The sequence below is a fragment of the Taudactylus pleione genome, unplaced genomic scaffold, assembly GCF_031769625.1.
Source record: "Taudactylus pleione unplaced genomic scaffold, aTauple2 ptg000178l, whole genome shotgun sequence".
Classification (NCBI taxonomy): domain Eukaryota; kingdom Metazoa; phylum Chordata; class Amphibia; order Anura; family Myobatrachidae; genus Taudactylus; species Taudactylus pleione.
Window position 1 is genome coordinate 10,629,907 of NW_028284580.1, and position 24,380 is coordinate 10,654,286.

Sequence of the window (24,380 nt, forward strand, 5' to 3'; positions counted from 1 at the left end):
GTACACAGCACTGAAGAGGGTGAGGAATCGGTGGATGAGGAGGATGAGGATGACATCTTGCCTCCGTAGAGCCAGTTTGTGCAGGGACAGATTAATTGCCAGCTTGTTTTGTGGTGGCCCATACGAACCAATCATTTCAGCCACAGTTGTGTGGCAGACCCTGGCGCTGAAATGATTGGTTTGTTAAAGTGTGCATGTCCTGTTTATACAACATAAGGGTGGGTGGGAGGGCCCAAGGACAATTCCATCTTGCACCTCTTTTTTTTCTTTGCATTATGTACAGTTTGGGGCCTAGTTTTTCAAACTGCCATCCTGTCTGCCACTGCAGTTTCACGCCTAGATGGGTCACGTGTTTGTGCCGCCCACTCGTGTCGCTTAGCATAGTCATCCAGCTACCTCGGTGCAACCTTTTGGACATAAAAACACTATTGTGAGGTGTGAGGTGTTCAGAATAGACTGGAAATGAGTGGAAATTAAGGTTATTGAGGTTAATAATAGCATAGGAGCAGAAAAACCTACAAATTCTGTGATTTTAGCTGTTTTTATGCTTTTTTTCAAAAAAATACAGATCCAAAACACAAAACGCAGAACCCAAAACACGGAAGGGTGGTTTTGGCAAAACCAATCCAGATCCAAAACATGAAGAAAGATCCAGATCCAAAACCAAAACACAAAACACGAAAAGTGGCCGGTGCACACCCCTTCTAATTATACGTATTTTGTGAACTTGTTGGTGTGACAAATAATTTAAAGCTTTTTAGTATCTTTTATTGCATACAGCAGTGGCTCCCAAGCTGGGTATTATGACTTCCTGGGGTGCCACAGGGCACTTGCAGGGGTGCCACATGTTGGAATTCCAGGACCAAATCAAATAATTTATGGTCAATGTAATAGGAAAATCCAGTGCTGGTGGCTGCCAATGACAAAATATGTGAATAAAGAAGCACAACCCTGTCTACCACCACAAAATAATTTAACCTAATGATGACATGTAAGCACAAGTTATTTAGGGGGAAATTTATCAAAGCTTGGAGAGAGATAAAGTGGAGAGAAATAAAATACTAACCAATCAGCTTCTAGTTGTCATTTTACAGGCTGTGTTTGAAAAATTGCAGTTAGGAACTGATTGGTTGGTACTTTATCTCTCATCAAGGCTTGATACCTCTCTTCCTTAATTTAATAATTTTTTTCTGAATTTCTCAGCAAAAAACTTTTGGCCTAGTGGTAGCGTGAAAAACTTCTCATAGTCTAGGGCGCTGTGATTAAAGAAAGTTTGGGAACCATTAGCATACAGTATATGTTATTTCTTGCCTCCTGTCTGGAGTTGATTTGTGTAATTTATAGCTAAAGAGATGAGCGACAAACAATGGCCTCTCAATGGAAAATTGAGCTGAAAGACACACTGCAGGAAATTATACAATGAAGATAAGTTAAACCTCAAGAAAAGAAAGATAGTGAGAAAGGATCAGAGGAAGATAAGCTTAGATTTCAAAATAAGTCAAAAATTACTTTAAGGATAAAATGATTGCCATGACAAATCGTGAAATCTGCTCTTCTCAATTGGCATTATCATCACTCATGGGGGTAGATGTATTATAGCGGTACCGAGGCGAAGCAGGAAGCACTACCGATGAGATGTATAAACATCTCATCGGCCGGAGAGGGGGAGCATTAACTCCCCCCTCCGGCGCTACCCGCTAGAGACAGCAGCGCATCAGCCTAGTGCTGATGCGCTGTGTCTCAGTCCCGCAACCAGCGATGTCCCTGCTGTGGGGATAGGCTAACGCCAGGCTGTAGGTGTCGATAACGACAGCTACAGCCGGCCGAACGGTCATGCGTTATGACCGTTCGTACATGGCCCTGCCATCAGCGCTGCTATCTCATAGATAGCAGCACCGATAATGACAGGAGCGCACAGCACCCCTGTCATTTACCGCCCAGACCCCTGATCATACATCGGGGAGAAGCGGTATCAGCGCACATAACGTGCGCTGATACCATTTCTGGGCTTCGTACATCTCCCCCATTGTCTCTCATTTGTAGCACAGAGATAAAGCAGAGCATAGTAATAACCTGGAAATAAAAATATTTTTTCGTTTGTAAATGATAAGTACATGAACATTTTGGTTAAAACATAATGGCAGCATTTTACATTACTTCACTTACTGTGTTCCTGTCTCACTTTTTTAAATGTATCTCTGCCAGGGATTTAACTTTTCTGCAGTAAATAATCCTTTAAGTACCATTCTGTATGTTTGTATTTTCTACCTTACCACTGCACTTGTAACTAGGATTAACAACAAGAAATGACAGTCCTTGACATGAATATATATTAAGAACTGTGTATCAGAAAAGTATATCATAAATACAACAAGTGGAGAGTTTATGTTTTACCAAGTATTATATCACTTATCAGGCAAACAGCTACAGTCTATCAGTCTTGCAGTACACCGATTTTTCCAAATCCAGTCCTTGGGTATTCAAAAAAAGTCATGTTTTTGACAAATTTTGTCTGTGGGAACAGAGCCATATTTACTGACACCGCCAAATAAATATAATGTACCCATGCATGATTAAAGAAAATCCTGAAAACATGACCTGTTGATGATTCTTGGGGAAAGGAGTTGTGAAGCTCTGCTATAGCAATTGCACTGCATCAGCAATTTTTAATAAAGTGTGGATGGAAAAATCGATCGTAAGTTTACCAGACAACATACGAGGATCCTCACGATTGGTTGGGAATTTAAATAATGGATGGGGCTAGCTAAGGGGTATAAAAAGCAGGTGCCATTTTAACCCTGTGCACATTCTGCTCTGCTACTAGTGAGGCTTGCTATATTCCTGCTTTACCCTGTACATTGCTACTGTGCTCTGCTTTGTATTTGGCTTGCCTTTTACAAAGTCTGTTGTACCTGCAAGTGTGTGCTAACTGCATTCTATCCTGTTCCTGTATTCTGTGCTGATGGATCCCTATCGGTATAGAGTGTTGGTAGTCCATGCTGGAGTGAAGGTGATTCAGGAGAGGGCCCAACGAAAGAGGAGGAGAGCATGCTGGACCTGGGAGTGGCTGCTGCAAAGGGAACATGCTCTCACATGTCCCTGCTGATGGAGATCAAGGAGAACAACCCGGACGACTACCGCAACTACCTGTGCATGGATGATGCCACCTTCCCGGAGTTGCCGAGTATGGTGACCACCCACATCTGGAGGCAGGACACAAGGTGGCGGAGGGCAATCCCTGCTGAAGAGAGGCTGGTGGCTACCCTGAGGTACCTGGCTACAGGAAGGTCACTGGAAAACTTGAAGTTTGGGACCCTCATCTGGCCTCAGTCCTTGGGCGTCATCATCCTGGAGACCTGCAAGGCTATTGTTATAGTGCTGCAGTACCAGTATTGCAAGGTAAGAAAAAAAAACACACTACACATTTGTTTCTTGTCAAAGAATTTTTTTTTATATATTTTTGTAGGTTTTTTAACCCTTTATATAACAGTGTTGTCAGCCAATAAGGCTGCATTTACAAAACTGTGCCAACAGCACTGCACAGTAATAAATATTGTTTTTGTATATATACACTTTTAAGTATGCATATAAAATGGAGAAAATAGCATTATCACCAAATTTTATCACTCCCAATAGCTAGGCTACTGTTTGCTATACGTTGGGTCAGATGCCAGATTGAACAGGCCAATACACACATGGCACAAGTACAGATTGTGGCCCCGGCTTTCATCAATCTGTACTTGCACCATGTGTGTAGTGACCTTGTCCAATCAGCATTATCACCACCGTATGGCACACAGTACCTATTGGGAGTGTTAAAATATGGTGATAGTACAGGCAACAATAATATAATAAAATACATAACATTTTCTAATAATGGGGCAAATCATCCTCTGCCTCCAGCAGAGCAGTATAAATAGCCTGGCTTGTGGATGGGGTACTGGGTGGGGTGGGGGGCTCACAGAGGCGGTTGGAGCAGGTGAGTACAGAAGACAGTCTGCTATATATGTTGCACCATATAAATTTAAATTTAGAAACCTAATTAATAGCTCAAACACCAGCCTCTGGAAGTCCTTCTATGTTTGGTCATTCATTTTGCGCATAGTGCTATTGATATGTGCTATGAAGTCATCTATGTTGTCAGGCTGTTTTTGGAGTATTTGTTCCGCTTGCTACAGGAATATGTCCTCCAGCTCTGTATATTGCTGCTACTTTTTCCCCTGCCTTTTTTTTTTCTTTGGGGAGGTGTGGAAGATGTTGAGGGGGTTTGAATGATCGGTGGGCATAGGGATGATGTATCCACCTCACTGTCCCTGATCAGACTGATATCTGGAGTTGAGGACAAATCTGGCTCTTGTTATATTATATGTCATGATTTAACTAATTTTTAACTATTTTTCTAGTTTCCAAACACTGTGGATGAGTGGAAGAGCATTGCTGAAGAGTTTGAACAACGTTGGAATTTCCCTAAATGCGGAGGAGCCATCAATGGAAAATATATACCCATCAACCCACGTGCCAACACCAGATCATATTACTACAACTATAAATGCTTCTTCAGCATCGTTCTCATGGAAATGGTGAATGTCAACTATGAATTTTTGTTTGTGGATGTTGGCAAGAATGACCGTGCTTTGGATCATGGGTCATTCAAACAGATGGCATTCTACCAGAGATTCACCAACAAAAACCTCAACTTGCCGTCACTTGACGAGACAAAGCATGGCCTAAATTACGTTTTCGTCGCAGACGAGGCTTTTGCTTTACATGAACATGTGATGAAGCCATTTGCACAGAGGGGCCTGACCACAGAGAAGAGGATCTACAACTATCATCTATCCTGGGCACGGCACATTGTGGAAAATGCATTTGGAATACTGAGTAACCTGTTTTCATTTTCCACACACCATAAACCTACGTGTGGACTAGATAGACTGGGTCATGATGGCGTGCTGTGTGCTGCATAACTGTTTGAGAAGAAAAACAACACAACGGGGACCAGTCACAGCTAGACCTGAGATTGCCCAGTTTACACCAGTGTCTGCACCATCAATTCAAACAACATCGACAGCATGTGCCAGTGACGTGAGGGAGGAGTATATGGCCTATTTCAATGGACCAGGTGTGGTGCCATGGCAGGAGGACTCTCTGTGAGATAACTGACTAAAGTGGACATTTGGAATTATTGCAAAATGTTTTATTTACAAAAAATGGTTTTGGTGTATGAACTGTGGGCCTAATTCAGACCCAGATGCTATTTGCGGATGCTCGTTCTTAAAAAGGGGCCGGATATTTAAATTGTGCGCTCGCTCTTTGCGTTGTGTTGACGCCTCTATATCTGAGCGAACGTCCAAAAAATGCGCTCGCTATTTTGTAAAGACGCCCCTTTGCCGTTCGCATCACACGTCATCTTTGTTATTTATTAGATTAATTGGTAACATCGAAAGGCATCTGAACTGCTCGCAGTGCTTGAGCAGTTCAGGCTAAAAGACAACCAAGTGACGTGGTCAATGATGCTCCTTTACTAATTATGCACTCCCATTATACGCCGTTTTGAGCGTTAGGCACGCCTGCGTTCGGATCTCCACTCCCCCATTTTCAAGCACCTTCCCCTGTTACCACCCACAAATGGTACATTCTGTCAATCAAATTAGCAGCCCCTCATTGTTTTACGAGCGCACGATTTCCGACCGCAATGACTGGTTTGCACATGCGCATTGCGAACCATACGCATGCGCAGTTGTGCGAACATCGCTCAGAGTGAACGAGCGGCCACTTACAAGCGGCTCTGAATCAGGCCCTGTGTCTCTACTTACCAAAATCTCCTCAGACGGTCCACTCACTTTTGCTGCCTCTTCTCCCTCTTGCTCGGCCATCAGGACGACAGACTGGCGTTGTGGCTCCTGATCGCTGATGAAGGTCATCAAGTTGTAGTACCACAATGTTGGATGATAGAGGTTGTCGGTGGCCGCTCCGGAATGCTTGGAATCGTCAACTTTCCTCCATTATTTGATGTACACCGTGCGCAAATTCAGGATTTTCTGACGGACAGTTTTGAGGGTAGCATTCGATACAAACTTTTTGGTGTACTCCAACAACTCCTGCAATGCTGCCAATTTTTGGGACTTAGGACCTCATTCAGAGTCGGTCGTTGCGGCCGCACGGTCGTACACATACAATGTTTTTCTTTCTGCGCCTGCGCACGGCTAGCAGTGCGCATGTGCGTACGAGCTCTACCGATCAAAAATACTGTCGGTCATAGGGCTTCCGACACGGAAGTGGATTGTTAAAGTTGATTGATAGGGAACACCTTTTGTGGGAGTATACAGGGGTGGTGGTCTGCAAACGGAGGTGTTCTTCAGCGTTTCCAGGCATTTTAGGGGAGTGCATAAATTACCTGCTTCGTATGACCAAGAATTGCGGATGCATGAAAACGTCACTCTACGAACAGGCTGATCGTCCAGGCTAAGGTAGGCAAGAAAGGTCCGTAAGCCACAACAGTACAATCGTTAATCTGATGTTACCTGCGATGTTTCGATTTGGAACCACACAAACCAAGCAGCTAAGATTGCTGCATTGTAACTATTAACACTGCTAATTACCTTGTAACTCATTTCACTTGCGTGTGCATTAGGGAATTCGTAACACAAATGTTTATTTGTGTTTTTTAAACAGTTTTTGGATAAAACAGTTTTTAAAACATCTAGCATTGTGTTTTGCGTAGCAGCCTTTTCAGATACCACACTTTTTAAACCTTGATATAGTTAAAGATAGACATTTTTGGTATGAATTTTTTTTATTTTGTTGAAATTTGCCTTTCATCACAATGTAAATAATAATTGTTTAGGCAACATTTGTATATAATTAAAATAATGTTAAAAAAAAACAAAAAACATTTTTTGTTAAAAAAAATAAAAGAGCTTGAGACATTGGTGACAAGAAATATGGGGACTGGACAACAGGTGAGGGCAGAGATATCCAGGGCTACTTGCGTTGTTTGGGCCGGCTCGGAGGAAGAGGTAAGCTACGGACAGCCGACTGGCGTGTAACACGCCGACTCAGTGGCGTAACTTCATCCCAGGTGCCCGGAGGCAAGATAAATGTTGGTGCCCCCCCCAAACTAAAATGTACCACTCCCCAGCACCTGTGCCAGCCCCAGCTGCCGCCGCCCCCCTTATGCAGTTCCTTTTATATAATGCCCCCAGTAGTGGTCCACCTATGTAGTGCTACCCAGTAATGGTCCCCCTATGCAGTACATCCAGTAGTGAGCCCCCGGTAATTGCCCCCAGTAGTGAGGCCCCTTGTAGTTGCCCCCTGTAGTGAGCCCCCGGTAGTTGCCCCCAGTAGTGAGGCCCCTGTAGTTGCCCCCAGTAGTGAGCCCCTGTAGTTGCCCCCAGTAGTAGGCCCCTGTAGTTGCCCCCAGTAGCAGGCCCCTGTAGTTGCCCCCAGTAGTGAGCCCCTGTAGTTGCCCCCAGTAGTGAGCCCCTGTAGTTGCCCCCAGTAGTAGGCCCCTGTAGTTGCCCCCAGTAGTAGGCCCCTGTAGTTGCCCCCAGTAGTGATGGCCCCCACCACGCGCACACACACACAAAAAAACCAAACAAACAAACACTTACCTTTATCCCCGCTCCAGTGCTGCTGCCGTCCATCCCTGGTGTCTGCTCCTCTGCACTATGGGAGTGACGTCATTACGTCACTCCCATAGTGCACTGCGGGACCAGTAAGACGGAGCTCACTCCTGAGCTCCGTCCCCGGCGTCCGCTCCTCGGCACTATGGGAGTGACGTTATGACGTCACTCCCATAGTACACTGCGGGACTCGGAAGATGGAGGGAGCTCCATCCTCCGGCTACCACCAGGAGGATAGGAGCCGGGCGCCCGCTGGTAACACACTCAGCAGGCGCCCGGCAAATGGAGGGTGCAGGGGTGCGACCGCACCCCTTGCACCCTCCGTAGTTATGCCAATGGAGGTGGCTCCTTCTCCATGCAGCTCCCGGGGACAATGGAGCCAGGTGCCCCCTTCAGGGCTGACGCCCGGCGGCAAATGACTCCATTGTCTCCGGGAGTTCCACCACTGCGCCGACTGGCCTGGCCAGAGGTAGATGGGATTTCCTCTGGCCTAGGTATAGGGCTCTCCATACTTGCGGGGGTGGCTGTTGGGCTGCCAGAGGTGGTGGTCCTGGGAGGAAGGGAGTCTTGCTCCATCATGGCAGGTGGGTTGGCCTGCTCCTGGGTATTGGCCAAACGATCTAGGGCCCCAGCAATGGTCTCCAGGGCCACCGCCACCCTCACCAGAGTGGTCTCCATCCTCAGAAGAACACATGTGTTATCCTGAGTTTGGGAGACCAACCTGGTGAGGAGAGGCACTGCTCGGTCTGATGGTTGCCCTGGAGTAGACTCCACAGGGTCCCCAGATGGAGTACTTGGATCCTCCCCTGCAGAGTCTCCATCTGTGCTGGACCCAGACCTGACCTCAGGAGCAGGCACTACCTCCTCTGAGTCTGGAATATAAAAAAAAAAATGTTATTTGTTTTTCCCAAAAAAAACCCCAGACGTTTCAGCTTTATACTTTTTGTCTAACAAAATTAAATTACCTTCTTGCACATGTGGAGCGTTGAAGTCGGCCATGTCAGTGTCCATAGTGGACACACCGACTATCTCCTCTTCCGTCACACATCCCTGAGCCAACGTCTCCAACCTTGTCAAGGCCAGCTCCTCAGGGATGGGACCACCACCTGTCCCCGCAGCATGGTCCACCCTACTCCGTAGCTTCCTCTTCAGTTGGTACTTGAAATCCGTCCAGCTGTCAATGTTATTTTTGAAATTTAAAGTGTTAGTTTTTTTAAATAAGATCAAGCTTTGGACTTCAGTACACTCACAATATCAATTTCTTACCATTTTTTGAAGACTTTCTGTGTTCTGTAGGTTGTCCCCACACCATTAACAGCCCTGGATATCTCCTCGCAAATCCTGTCTTTGGCTCCAGCCCCCATATTTCTGGGTGCATTGACTAGGTTCTCCATTGTCATGGTCACCAATGTCTCAAGCTCAATCCGTGAAAATGGAGGGTTTCTTAGCCTTGGCCTTGGCCTGCTTGGGCCCGCCTCCTCCTCCTCTACTGGTGGACTTTGATTCCCAGCACCTACAACAATTTTTAAAATAGTAAAAAAAAAAAAAATTTTTTTTTTTTTTTTAGGGAAATATGACCAGTTTTTGTGTTGTGTAAAAAATGTGATTTGCACTTACCTGGCTCAGTTGGCCTCTGCTCACCATGCTCCTCAGTTGACATTCTGCTAACCTGTGAGAGAGCATGAAGAATACTGCTTGTGCAGACTTTTTTATAGATGTGATCGCATCCCTGGATTGGTCACCCGTGCATCCTTATTTCCCTAACTACAAATGCACACTTTTCCTGCATTCCATAATCACTGTGTGGGTTGTGCTAGATGTGAGCGCATCCCTGGATAGGTTACCCGTGCATCCTTATTTCCCTAACTACAAATGCACACCTTTCCTGCATTCCGTAATCACTGCGTGGGTTGTGCTAGATGTGAGCGCATCCCTGGATTGGTTACCCGTGCATCCTTATTTCCCTAACAACAAATGCACACCTTTCCTGCATTCTGTAATCACTGCATGGGTTGTGCTATATGTGAGCGCATCCCTGGATAGGTTACCCGTGCATCCTTATTTCCCTAACTACAAATGCACACCTTTCCTGCATTCCGTAATCACTGCGTGGGTTGTGCTAGATGTGAGCGCATCCCTGGATTGGTTTCCCGTGCATCCTTATTTCCCTAACTACAAATGCACACCTTTCCTGCATTCCGTAATCACTGCGTGGGTTGTGCTAGATGTGAGCGCATCCCTGGATTGGTTACCCGTGCATCCTTATTTCCCTAACTACAAATGCACACTTTTCCTGCATTCCATAATCACTGCGTGGGTTGTGCTAGATGTGAGCGCATCCCTGGATAGGTTACCCGTGCATCCTTATTTCCCTAACTACAAATGCACACCTTTCCTGCATTCCGTAATCACTGCGTGGGTTGTGCTAGATGTGAGCGCATCCCTGGATTGGTTACCCGTGCATCCTTATTTCCCTAACAACAAATGCACATCTTTCCTGCATTCCGTAATCACTGCGTGGGTTGTGCTAGATGTGAGCGCATCCCTGGATTGGTTTCCCGTGCATCCTTATTTCCCTAACTACAAATGCACACCTTTCCTGCATTCCGTAATCACTGCGTGGGTTGTGCTAGATGTGAGCGCATCCCTGGATTGGTTACCCGTGCATCCTTATTTCCCTAACTACAAATGCACACCTTTCCTGCATGTTTCAATAATTGGGGTTTGGTTTCTTTATTTAAGGCAAAGCCAAATGTTCCCTTACTTGTGGGTTGTAGTTGCAGTGTTTGGTGGTGCAGGAGGTGTTTGATAGTACTTAAATAGTTTGCAGTTGATTGAGAGGTGCTTGTGTGTGTTGTTTGAGAGGTGCTTGTGTGTGTTGATTGAGAGGTGCTTGTTTGAAGTTGATTGAGAGGTGCTTGTGTGTGTTGTTTGAGAGGTTCTTGTGTGAGTTTTTTTTTTTTTTTTTTTGGTTGTGTTCCTTTCTTTTTGGGGGTTGTCTTTTGTGTTCATTTCTTTTTGGTGTTTGTTTTTTGCGTTCATTTCTTTTTGGTGGTTCTTTTTTGTGTTCCTTTCTTTTTGGTGTTTGTTTTTTGTGTTCATTTCTTTTTGGTGGTTCTTTTTTGTGTTCCTTTCTTTTTGGTGTTTGTTTTTTGCGTTCATTTCTATTTGGTGGTTCTTTTTTGTGTTCCTTTCTATTTGGTGTTTGTTTTTTGTGTTCATTCCTTTTTGGTGGTTCTTTTTTGTGTTCCTTTCTTTTTGGTGTTTGTTTTTTGTGTTTTAAAATTTTTTGTGGTGGTGGTTTTTGTGTTCCTTTTTTATTTTAATTTTTTGTGTTTTGTTTTTGGTGGTGGTTTTTGATTGACAAATTTGATTGGTTTGGACTTTTAACAAACCCCGTTAATTGGTGTGCTTGAGCCGGATACTTGTTTGGTTTGGTTGGCTGGGCTTTTGTCTTCTTCAAAAATCCAATGTTATTCGAAGAATCAAGTAAGTGTGCCAGCCTACTCCATTTTGATTTTGTTTTTTTTGGGATCAACAATCATAAAAAATTTTAATTTTTTTATACTAATTTTTATATTTTTTAAAATATTTATTTAATGTGTTTAACACTCCATTTTAGACTTGAATCAGGTAAGTGTCTATTTATTCAAACATACACTTATTTTTTTTTATATTTAAAATATTTGATAAAATTTTACTTGGAATATTGTTTATTGAGCTATTTTTTAAATGTAAATTTGTACATTTTACAACAATTCATATTGGCAATTTTAAAAATTAAGCATGGTTTTAACACTAAAAGTAGTAATATTGGTTTGACCTAAAAAAATCTAATTTTTTGTTTTATTCCCTCTAATTTAAAAAACGTACAACAAATACACATGTAGAGATTTCCAAAGATGGCACTGCCCGACCCTGTAAGAATATGCACCATTATTATAAAGCTAAGTATTTTTGCACAAATAATCAAAAAACACTCTGTAGAACCAATTAAAATTATAAATTTAACTTTACAGAGTGATGTTGGACAGCTAATAGTGGCCATGTTGACCCCCACCAACCTTCCTCAGCCTCCTCCTGGGCATAGGCATAGGAGGCATGCAAGGGCCAAGATATATAGAACATATGTCACCCTTTTTGGAATGCCTGATGATGTTGTTGTAACCACTTATCACCTGCCTCCAAATATTATCCTAGACACTCTTTCAATAATAAAGAATGATCTAGAAAGTCAGATTAACATTCCTACAGCAATCTCACCACTTACACAGTTGTTGGCGGTGTTACATTTCTGTGCCTCAGGGTCCTTCCAAACCACTGTGGGTCTGGTGGGTGGCCTCTCCCAGCCCTCATTTTCATGGATCCTGAGGTGTGTGCTAGATGCATTTTTCAATCATCTAGCACATTTTATTAGTATGCCTTTGGATACAGAAGCCCTTGATGTGGTAAAGCAGAAGTTTTTTGAAATTGCAGGCTTTCCACATGTCATAGGGGTAGTGGATGGCACTCACATAGCACTTCAGCCCCCTGCATGCAGGGAACAAATATATAGGAACCAAAAACAATACCATTCCCTAAATGTAATGGAGCTATGTGATGCCTCCCTCCAGATCCTCTCCCTGAATGCAAAATTCCCAGGCTGCAGCCATGATGCGTACATGATCCAGCATTCAGGGATTTGGGCAAAATTAAGCACACTGCAAGCTGGTGATGTGTGGATTCTTGGTTAGAAAAATCCAGTATGTATTTCTAGAAATAGTGAAAACAGGTTCTCATGGTAAATGTATGTATCTTTTGGTGTCCCATTTCCATCAGGTGACAGTGGATATCCTTGCACGCCCTGGCTGCTGACTCCTTATTTGACTCCCACACCAGGGCCACAAACTCACTATAATGCCATGTTTACTGCCACCAGGCAGGTGGTGGAGCGCTGTTTCGGCCTTTTAAAGGGCCGGTTACGGTGTCACCATCACTCTGGTGGTGCACTCATGTACTCGCCGGATATGGTTTCTCACATTGTGGTCCTGTGTGAGATTTTACACAACATTGCAATAAGGAGTCGAGTACCCATGCAGCCAGAGGAGGCCTTGCCAGAGGATGGCCCCCTGGAGGAATGTGTTGTGATGCTGTTGGGGGGGCCAGACATGATGATGTTGTTTCACATTTTTTTAGGTAGGCATATTGACAATTTTTTAAAATGTAAAAAAATTTTTACAAAATATATTTTAATGTGTACCTTTTTCTTTTGTTTTCTTTTCCTACCAACCAAATCACAACACTTTCCAAAACCTGCAAAAAAAATGGAACCCATTGGCAATACCCTGTATGTTTTTGAACAACTAACACATTTTGCATGGATATCCCCCAACATGTTTAGTTAATTTGCCTTTTGTTTTAGTAATTTCTATGTTTCCCAATCAAAAATCTGTTTGTTTTTTACTATAGTTGTTTATGTTTGACTAAGCCAGATGCTTTATTTGGCCAAACCATGAGGACATTTGTTATGTGTGAATCTGTTATGAAATTTTTTTTACCAGTAAAAGCCTGTTGGCAACATGTTTGTTATTTAATAAATGTTTTAAATGAAAGACAAATGTTGTTTTTTGTTTGTTTGAAAAAATTGAAAGCAATTTTTAGGTGGATAATGTATGCCAACCCATAATTAAAAAATATACAACATTACTGCAAATGTTCTTAAGGTTTACTAATAAATTTTTTATGTTCTTACACTATGGAAAGGCACCCACCTTTGGTCCGAAATTTTATTACATGCAGAATTACACCCTTTAATGTGTGGCAAAAAAAGAGGACAAATGTTTGAAATCCAAAAACTTTATTATTTTTTTTAAAAGTATTTTAAAAATGTAAAAAAAAGAAAACAAACTAACTACACATCCTCCAAACGCCCCACTAATCTTTGTAGGCAGCAGTAGGCCTGCCTTAAATAGCCCGAGGTCTCTCTCAGGTCCTCCCGAATTTCCCTCAGGATGTGGGTTGGATCTGTGGAAATGTAAAAAATTTTGAGGATTAAATACTTCATTAAAATTAGAAACATTTGAACATTACACATTATTCAATGTACCAAAAAGTGTTTAAATACACTGATGTTACAGTGTGTTTGAAAGTATCAGAAACACAACATTATTAATAGGTTTGTACTTTTATGTTGTTAAACTAATTTGAAACCCTAACTATATGGCATAAGCCAAAATCCACTATGATGATGTTACAAATAATGGGAGGTGTATTCTTAAGTCATGATGGCCATATCCTTAAAACACAATGCATGTATTCACTTCTAGAATGTTGTTGTTAAACCAAAAATAGAATGTGTTTGTTTGCTATGGAAAACATCACTTTGCCTAAGTACATTAGTACATTTTAAACACAGTGTACACAACATCAACAAGGGTAGTCTGGTTCTTAGCACCTTGCCAAGTTTGGTGACATGTTTTTTTACATTGTAAAATACTAATCCAAATGTAATCATTATTTCCTAAAACTCCAAAACATTTTTTAAAAACCACTAAACCTATATTTTTGTGTCCCCCCCAAAAAAAGGGCTAGCCACTAAACATAAGGTCGTAATTATGAAAAACAGCATTACAGTGCAATGATGTTGAACCCCATACAGCTAATTTTTTAACCAACAAAAAAAGGTCAGAAATTTGTACAAATACATGGATAACAACAACACCCAAAAAAAAAATACTAAAAAAAAAAACATACCCTTAGAGTGTGCCGACACAGCAACAGATGGTGCCAGAGATCCTTCAGGTGAGGGAGAATATTCGGGAGTGGGGGGAATGGTTGAAGGGTAAATGGAGCTGGAAAGATCACAGGGAGGGGTGATTTGAGACATTTGGGATGAGTGGGCAGGGTAGGGAGGAAGACTTGGGGAGGATTGCAAGAGGGAGGGAGGGTTACTGGGGGAGTATGGTGGTGGGGAGGGCTGGGTTGAGGAGATGCAGGTGAGGGCTGCTGGTTTCCACCAGCATGTCTTTGCCTTCTGCGTGCCCTTCTCTGTCTCCGCTGTGCTTCTAAAATGTAAACAGAAAGTCCCAAAATAAAATAATTTTAGAATTTTGGCTACACAATACAAGTACACTTTACACATTCTGGACAAAAGGGACAACATACAGGAGGGATTTTTTACATTGACTAAAATATTTGGCAAAGGAACATACATTTTTAACAGTCCACTAATTATTACTTTTAAACAAATGCATACTTACGTCTGCGTATTTGCACCCGCAAATTCATGAGGAGCGCAGGCAACCGGCGGCGCAGGTCCGACCAGCGCCTCTCTAACTGAGCAATATTGCGCCTATACCCCGCTGATCGGAGGGCTTGCCTCACCTCCGCATAGGCTGCCCGCTTTATGCGGTTAGAAATGGGTGGCTCTGCAGACGTAATCCGCCTGTCCAGTATGTTTACCAGGATAAGCAACTCTCTCCTGGTAAAGGCTGCGGCTCTCATGATGGCAATGGCCGATTTTACAGAAAACATGAAATATACATGGGGTACCAAAAATATGATTGGCTAAAATATTTACAGTTTCCTCAAAAGAACCACTATTGGCCAATCCTTTAATCATGTGTCCCGAAAAATAAAGTCACATTTGTTTGGCTACAACACGCAGTGTGCAATTGCATACATAAGAGTGCAAATGATCCTAACGCAAAATGCACATGCATTTATAAAGTTAACACAATTAGCAAACGTACATTCACAGTTAATAAACCTTACTTTGTTTTGAAAATTGTGTGAAAATAAAACAACGGAGAAAACAACCACGAAATGAACAATAAAGTTTATTGACATGATAAAAATCTCGTTTTAAAGAACAGCAAGAGTTAAACAATTAATTAGATAATTGACAACAAGCTAATAACAAGCTGATCGATAGTCCATGTAAACATGACATGTGACCATCAAAACAACACATATGGCTGCAACCATCAGAACATAATTAGCATACAGCGACTGACAGCGCCTGACTACGATTGACTTGTTCGTTCATTCAGATCAGTCGGTAGCTAGAGGAGGTGCACTGCTAACGAATGGGCATCACTTTGTTTACGATCGCCCTACCGTATGATCGGATTTTGCGGTCGTTGGTCATACACCGTGCGGCCGCAATGACCGACTCTGAATGAGGTCCTTATTGTGGTATTGTCTACTTCCACAGACATTCTTTGGACTGTAGGATCTCCAGGAATCCAGTGACAAATTCTCGCTCGCTATCCATAGACATTCCTAGGAAGGAGAAAAATATGGAAATATACAGTTTTAGCAATAATTGTAAATAGTTTTGTGATTTTTAATGTTGATTTTCTAAATTTTTGGGTACATTTTTAAGTGTTTGTTCATGTTATGGTATTTCAATATGTTTTTTTGCAGGGTTTTTATATGCTTCTAATGGTATTTTAATATGTTTTTTACAGGGTTTTAATATGTTTGTTATGGCATTTTAATATGTATATTTTTATCAGATTTTTAAATGTTTGTTATGGTGTTGTAATATATTTGTTTATGGTGTTGTAATGTATTTGTTATGGTGTTGTAATATATTTGTTATGGCCTTTTAAAATGTTTGTGTGTTTTCATATTGTCTAGGTATTTAATAGGTGGCCCATAACATTGGTGGGCAGCGGGTGGCTCACGCTGGGGGACAAGGTGTTTAATGAATGACCCAGCCATGGCACGCCTCATATAAGTGAGCGGTGGCTGGGTCATGCATTTCTAGGGGGACAGTGAGTGGCTCACATTGGTGGGCAGTGGGTGGCTCACACAGGGGGACAGGGTGTATAATGCATGACCCAGCCACCACACACCTCATATAAGCGGGTTGTGGCTGGGTCATGCATTTATAGGGGGACAGTGGGTGGCTCACATTGGAGGACAGGATGTATAATGCATGACCCAGCCACCGCACGCCTCATATAAGCAGGCGGTGGCTGGGTCATGCATTTATAGGGAGACAGTGGGTGGCTCTAATAGGTGGGCAGTGGGTGGTTCACATTGGGGTACAGGGTGTATAATGCATGACTCAGCCACTGCATGCCTCATATTAGCAGGCAGTGGCTGAGTCATGCATTTATAGGGGGACAGTGGGTGGCTCACATTGGTTGGCAGTGGTGGTGCATCAATGCAGCAGCAATATACTTAACAAACAAATAATGTCCAGACTTGGGTGTGCAGGCTCAATTGCATCCTTCCTTCTCCTAGAAATCATGATGCTGCACAAGATGGCAATTGGGTGTGTACAGGGTCCTGTCAGTCAAATTACGCAATGTATGATGGATCGTGCGTTACAACGTGAGTAAAAAGTATTCACAATCAGCACCACATCATATCCCAGATTGGCAAATCTGCCCTCCAACACGGCAGATCTGAAGATGCGATGTACGACCAGCGGGTACGCGCATCGGCATCGTGAGTGGAAACTCACGATTTGGCCATATTTTACATGAATTGCCATCACGATTCGTCAAAATCGGCCAAATCGTGTAAAAAATCGCCAAGTGTGTAGGCACCTTTAGAGTGTCACAGTGGAAGACTCATGACTCCCACTTGGCTCTGTGAGACTACTGCTATGCTGAAACCACAAAAGGTGTTCCTGCTACCCTGCACCACTACCCTGTTCATGCATATATGACACCCTGCTCCGCTCAAAGCTCCGCTCCATCAACCAGTGTGTATAACAGTCTTGCTATACCCATTTCACTACCAATACACCACTCCATTGGTTAGGCAACTGAAACATTTGTTGTCTCAGAATCCACTGGTTTGTACATGTAACTCTGCAACATCATCAACAGGTACACACATATTTCCAACCATGGATGGGCCAACTTTTGAGGGATTGCCAGGTGGATGGAACTGAGCATATCAAAAATATCCCTTCAATGTCCTGTCTACCAGACCCTTTAATTGAAACCTTTACAGTTTTGTCATGAATGAATCTATCACTATTGTACATTTTCGCTTCCACTGTCACATTTAGATCAGAGTAACCATTGTGGTGCATTTATGTCTGCAGGCCAAACCATCTCCAGCTCCACCTTACTTATGTGACCTCCCCAGGTCCAGAGGAATTTTCCAATCCCTGCTGAGCATCTGACGTACAAAGAACTGCTGTAACCAAACACAGCCAACATGTCGAGGATATACAATATCACATGTGTATGAGAAGGTGAGACAGCTAAATTATAAACACTTTGCATTGTATGAGGAGTTAAATATGTATATATACATATGTATATACTGTATGTATATATAATATCGATAAATATGTATACAGTATATCCATATGTATACATTAATAACGATTGACCTGTTCATGTAGTGCACAATGTATGTAATACAATATTAATAAGCCAGTCACTCACATGATGAAAGCGTCATGTGTTTTGGTGCTGCAAGTTTGCTGAACAGTTGTGCTGCACTGAGCAATTAGATGCTTTGCATTCTTCTACATATGTGTGTAGATAATTCTACTTTTGTCTTCTGCTTTTGTCAAAAGAAATCTGCTATACTCTAAAGACCTTGTTATTTCTCCTTAACACAGGGATTTACTACAAATCCCTTGCAGGGACAGAGCTTGCAAGAAAGCTCTGTCCCTGCGAATCCCCTCCGCACACTAGTCAAGGTATTTTCGCAAAAAAAATACAGTGACCAGTGCCCCGCACATGCGCCGACCGTCCGTCACTGCTATCCCCCCCAGCACTAGGCCCCGTCCCCATTGTTAAGCCCCGCCCCCATGATTGCAGACCCCCCTGTGACCCTCTCCCCCCCGTGGCGCCCCCTCTCCCTTAATTACACTTATGGAGGGAGGACATCACCCGGAGCCCTTATCACTGTTCCATGGAGTCAGGTAAGTAAATTTGTTTTTACTTTTTTTTTCTTTTTTTTTACACTGTATCAGCGTGTGGTCTGTTTAGACCACACAGCTGATTACTGGGGCCGACTCCTGGCTCTGCTCTCCCCGTTAGAGCAGGGCAGGAGTCCGGTAACTGGGGGAGACCCTGGATAAAGTCACCTCCAGGTGGTGTTATTATCACAGGGCTTTCCCCGATATTTTTTTACAATTTATTTTTAGTAACTCTGGTCGGATCACATTTCCCATTACAATTACTAAAAAAGAGTGATACTTAGGGGTTGGAGTAGAATTTTACGAATTATACTCCAATTGCCCTATAGTAACTGTAGGTGAACCTAAAATAATGTTAAAAGTGTGTGAAAACACCCTTTTTCACTTTATTTTAGTAAAAATAATGTTAATAAATAGAGCACTAAGTGCTCCAGAGCATTCACTGTGCAATATAATATAAATGTGTTTACTTTATATCTATTTACAATCGGTGTGAGAGGGTTCAGATTTCTGAAATCCGAACCCCCCCGAGCCCCCCCGATCCGAGGCCAATCCGAGTCAGGCTAGACTTTTCCCGCCTGACTCGGATCTGAAATCGAGGCAAAACGTCATCATCCCGCCTTCCGGGTCTCGCGGGTTTTGGATTCTATATAAGCATCGGCGCCATTTTCTCACTCGGCTGTGGACAGTGAAGAGGGAGGATGCGAGTTAGGGCTGGCTGGGCTGGGCTGTGTAGTGTAGTGTTGTAGTGTAGTGTAGTGTAGTGTAGTGCAGAGTAGTGTAGTGCAGTGTAGTGTTGTGCTGTGCTGCTGTTATCCATATGGGATGTGTCCACTCCTCCAAAGTCCATAGGGGCTGGCTGTGTTGTGCTGTGCTGCTGTTGTCCATAGGGGCTGTGTCCACTCCTCCAAAGTCCATAGGGGCTGGCTGGACTGTGTTGTGCAGTCAGTTGTCCATAGGGGCTGTGTCCACTCCAAAGTCCTGTGTAGTGTCCCAGTCCTAAAGGGGTGCTATAGTGTTGTCCAGGGGGTGCTCTGTCCATCAGGGGTGCTCGTCCGTTATAGGGTGCTGTAACCCCCAAAGTGCACTCCAAATAATATATTTTTTTTTCTGTGTTTGTGAATTGTGTGCACTGTGGCCGCGCGTGCATCAACAAAGCAGCGCCAAGCGTGAACCTGTGTCATAAGTAAAGGGCCAGCTGGCTCGTCTGTTAAAGGGTGGTGTAACCCCCAAAGTGCATTCCAAACAAAATAAAATAATATTTTCTGTGTTTGTGAATTGTGTGCACCGTGGCTGCACGTGCATCAACAAAGGAGCAGCGCCAAGCATGCGCCTGTGTCTCATAAGTCTGTTAAAGGGTGGTGTAACCCCCATAGTGCATGCTACAAAAAATAAACAATTCTTTTTTTTCTGTGTTTGTGTGCGAAATGTATGCGCAGTAGCCACACGTGCATCAACACAGCAGCAGCACCAAGCGTGCGCCTGTGTCATAAGTCAAGGGCTGATTTGGACATCTGGTCCAGACTGAAGGACATGCCTACAATTTCTGACATGTCTACTGTCACTGCATATGATACTGTCACCACTGACAGTATGGTGGAGGAATTATTTTCTGTGTTTGTGAATTGTGTGCACTGTGGCTGCACATGCATCAACAAAGGAGCAGCACCAAGCGTCCGCCTGAGTCATAAGTAAAGGGCCGGCTGGATTGACCGCTAAAGGGTGCTGTAACCCCCAAAGAGCACTCCAAACAAAATAACATTTTTTTTTCTGTGTTTGTGAATTGTGTGCACTGTGGCTGCACGTGCATCAACAAAGGAGCAGCGCCAAGCGTGCGCCTGTGTCCCATAAGTAAAAGGCCAGCTGGCTTGTCCGTTAAAGGGTGCTGTAACCCCCAAAGGGCACTCCAAACAAAATAAAAAAATATATTTTTTTGTGTTTGTGAATTGTGTGCACAGTAGCCGCATGTGCATCAACAAAGTAGTGCCAAGCGTGCGCCTGTGTCCCATAAATAAAGTGCCGGCTGGATTGACCACTAAAGGGTGCTGTAACATCCAAAGGGCACTCCAAACAAAATAAAAAACATTTTTCTGTGTTTGTGAATTGTGTGCACTGTGGCTGCACATGCATCAACAAAGGAAAAGCACCAAGCGTCCGCCTGAGTCATAAGTAATGGGCCGGCTGGCTTGTCCGTGAAAGGGTGCTGTAATCCCCAAAGAACACTCCAAAAAAAAAAAATTCTTCTTTTTTTTTCTGTCTTTGTGAATTGTGTGGGCTGTAGCCGCACCTGCATCCTCAAAGCAGCATTGCCAAGCGTGCATCTGTCTTTTAAAGGGTGGTGTAACCCTCAAAGTGCGCTCCACAAAAAATAAAAAAATCTTCTTTTTTTTTCTGTCTTTGTGAGTTGTGTGGGCTGTAGCTGCACCTGCATCCTCAAAGCAGCAGCGACAAACGTGCATCTGTCTGTTAAAGGATTACATCGGTGACAGCATCCAAGTAGGCATGTCAGACGGACTGTACCTGTACTGGCAGGAAAAAGAGGTAATTTGGAGGCCCCTGTACAAACTAGCTCTATTTTACCTGAGTTGCCCCCCCTCCAGTGTGTACTCCGAAAGAGTGTTTAGTGCAGCCGGGAACCTTGTCTGCGAAAGGCATAGGAGGTTGCTTCCACAAAATGTGGAGAAGATGATGTTCATAAAAATTAATTATCAACTCTTCCAGGGAGACCAGCCTCCAGAACGTACAGAGGGACCTGTGGTGGTGGGTTCCAGCGAGGACTAATGAATACTCTTTGAGGATGAGGATGTACACAGCACTGAAGAGGGTGAGGAATCGGTGAATGAAGAGGATGAGGACGACATCTTGCTTCCGTAGAGCCAGTTTGTGCAGGGACAGATTAATTGCCAGCTTGTTTTGTGGGGGCCCAATTTAACCAATCGTTACAGCCACAGTCATGTGGCAGACCCTGGTGCTGAAATGATTGGTTTGTTAAAGTGTGCATGTCCTGTTTATACAACATAAGGGTGGGTGGGTGGGACAATTCCATCTTGCACCTCTTTTTTTTATTTGCATTATGTACTGTTTGGGGCCTAGTTTTTCAAACTGCCATCCTGTCTGCCACTGCAGTGTCACTCCTAGATGGGCCACGTGTTTGTGCCGCCCACTCGTGTCGCTTAGCATAGTCATCCAGCTACCTTGATGCAACCTTTTGGACATAAAAACACTATTGTGAGGTGTTCAGAATAGACTGGAAATGAGTGGAAATTAAGGTTATTGAGGTTAATAATAGCATAGGAGCAGAAAAACCAACACATTCTGTGATTTTAGCTATTTTTATGCTTTCTTTCAAAAAAATACAGATCCAAAACACAAAACCCAGAACCCAAAACACAGAAGGGTGGTTTTGGCAAAACCAATCCAGATCCAAAACACGAAGAAAGATCCAGGTCCAAAACCAAAACACAAAAAACGAAAAGTGGCCGGTGCACACCCCTAATTTACAGTATTCTACACAATATGGGTGTGAGGGTGCGGGTGAGAAATGAAATACAGGATTGTGTGATTCATTCAGCTGAACAAAAAATCTTGTATTGTTTGCCTGTTAATTAACTTAAGCTTTGTTGCTCACTATTCTACTCTCTCCAACCCATGAACTTCTGCTTTGTCCCTCACAACTTGTCCAACCCATCATCTTCACCTTTATCCCTCTAACTTGTCTTCTCAGGACTATAAGTAACTTGTTTGTTTATTGTATTTCTGGTAACTATTCAGCTTAGTTTCCCTCCTGGGAACAATCAGCATTTTTCTGTAAGGATAATGTAAGCTCTCCCTAATATTAGCTGCTGTGTCCATATACTGTATGTGAATTAGCATTGATGAAAGAATAGATTGCATTACTAAGTGTTATTGGTTTATTAGCACTAAGAAGATTTATTTTTCTTTTGCTTTTTAATGAAACAATAGTTCCATCGCCCATAGCATTCATTTGCTTGAAGCAATTCAGCATATATATACATAATTATTTAAATACCTCTTTACCCATCACAACATAAAATGTATATTTCTTTTTAGCTTTGATCATATTTGGATCTATATTGTAAGTTTGCTGACACCTATACCTACTGTACTTCAACATCTGCACACTTTGTCAATTGCTTGTAGCATACAATACATTGTTTTACGGAAATCTTTTTGCTTTAGGAATAAAGGTTAATAATATGTAAACTAAATCAGCCTTTATTTCATGGGATTAAATTCTTGTTTACTTCTACAGAAAAAGCCATTCTCTTCTATCTCTGCTGACGACAGTAACCTTGACAACCTCCTATTCCATCACCCACCATCATTACTTACTCTCTCTATGTACCTCTATGTAGCAGTAAGGTACAATTTTCTAAGTCCTAACTGTGCACATATTCTCCCATCCCTATAAAAGGCCTATTCTGAATAAATAATGTAAGGGTATCAAACTCTGATACTGAAGTGTTATAAAATTTGGTGCAAGGTTTGCCCATTAACAGGCTCGAGCCATTTGTATGTATTCTTCTAAGATGTCCAATCTCTGTGGATCATTTTAATATTTTAGTGGCAACCACAATCTATGTATTTTAAAATTAGTGGCCTAGGTCCTCACAGTTTCTCCCATGCAATGTGCCCAGAGCAGCAGAGAACCCATGGCTCCAACATACAAATGGATGTAAAATTCCAGAGAGAAATGTTTACATATTGTATTTACTCCTGAACAATATTTATAGATGTAAAAAATAACTCACAACATTAAAATGTGCAAAGGGCTAAACCAGTACAGTCAGAGGGAGGGTCTAGGTTCAAAGTACCTTGGCTAGGCCTACCAGAGAGGAACAGGCCATGCCTCCATCTCAGGGTCACTACACCCCCTTTAATGGCACTGGTGGCACACCATGTGGATTTGGTCCTGAAAATCCCACACCGAGAGCTCTCATGCAGGGCTGGTGTATGGTTTTTCGACTCACTAGACAAAATTTCAGCCTACTGCCGCCCCCCCCACACACACACACACACATGCACACAAACACACACACACACACACCAATACCCACTTTCCAGCCCCGCAGGTGCAAGTGTGGAAGTGGCATCTTAGTAGTTCCATAGCCACCACCTCTCAGAAATATCCTTCATTTTATTATAGGCAGACTCAGGGGCACCTCCCAGATCCCGGTACACTAGGCAGCCGCCTAAAGCTGCCTAATGGTAGAGCCGGCCCTGCTCTCATGTTGTGAAGGAGATCGCAATGTGAAATTTATGCACGTCCATGAAACGGAGCCTAAACGGTTCTTACATGCCTGCATTTGCCTAGCCCCCCCGCTCCCCCTTACCTCCCCCAAATGCTGACTATATGTTACTCACTTTGCGATTTAATCCTTTCTGTGTGAATAATTGCAAAACAATTGCTGTGCAGGCACAGTAACACTTCCACGCATGCCATGGCTAAAAATCCTCAATTTATTATAAATGTCGGGATTGCATAAATCTCTGAATCATGTCCTGAGTACACTCATTTATATTATAGTGGTGACAAAATATGGTTCTATGGATTTAAATTATGGGATAGGTATTTTAAATGTTGTAAAGTGCAGTGCTGTGACTAGTTAGAGCTGTAACATTGTAAAAAATGTATTAAAATAAAATAGTTGATACAAAATAGATCAATGATTTATATGGGCAGAGGTGTAGCTAAGAGCCATGGTGCCCGGAGCAAGGGTATGTTGCGGTGCCCCCCTCTCCTGTACTGAATTAGAGGAGTGGACAATATGTGGGGTCATGTGACCATATGAAAGGAAAAACTATTCTCTCTCTGTCTCTCTCTATCTGTGACGTTATTTGAGGTCAATGGCTGG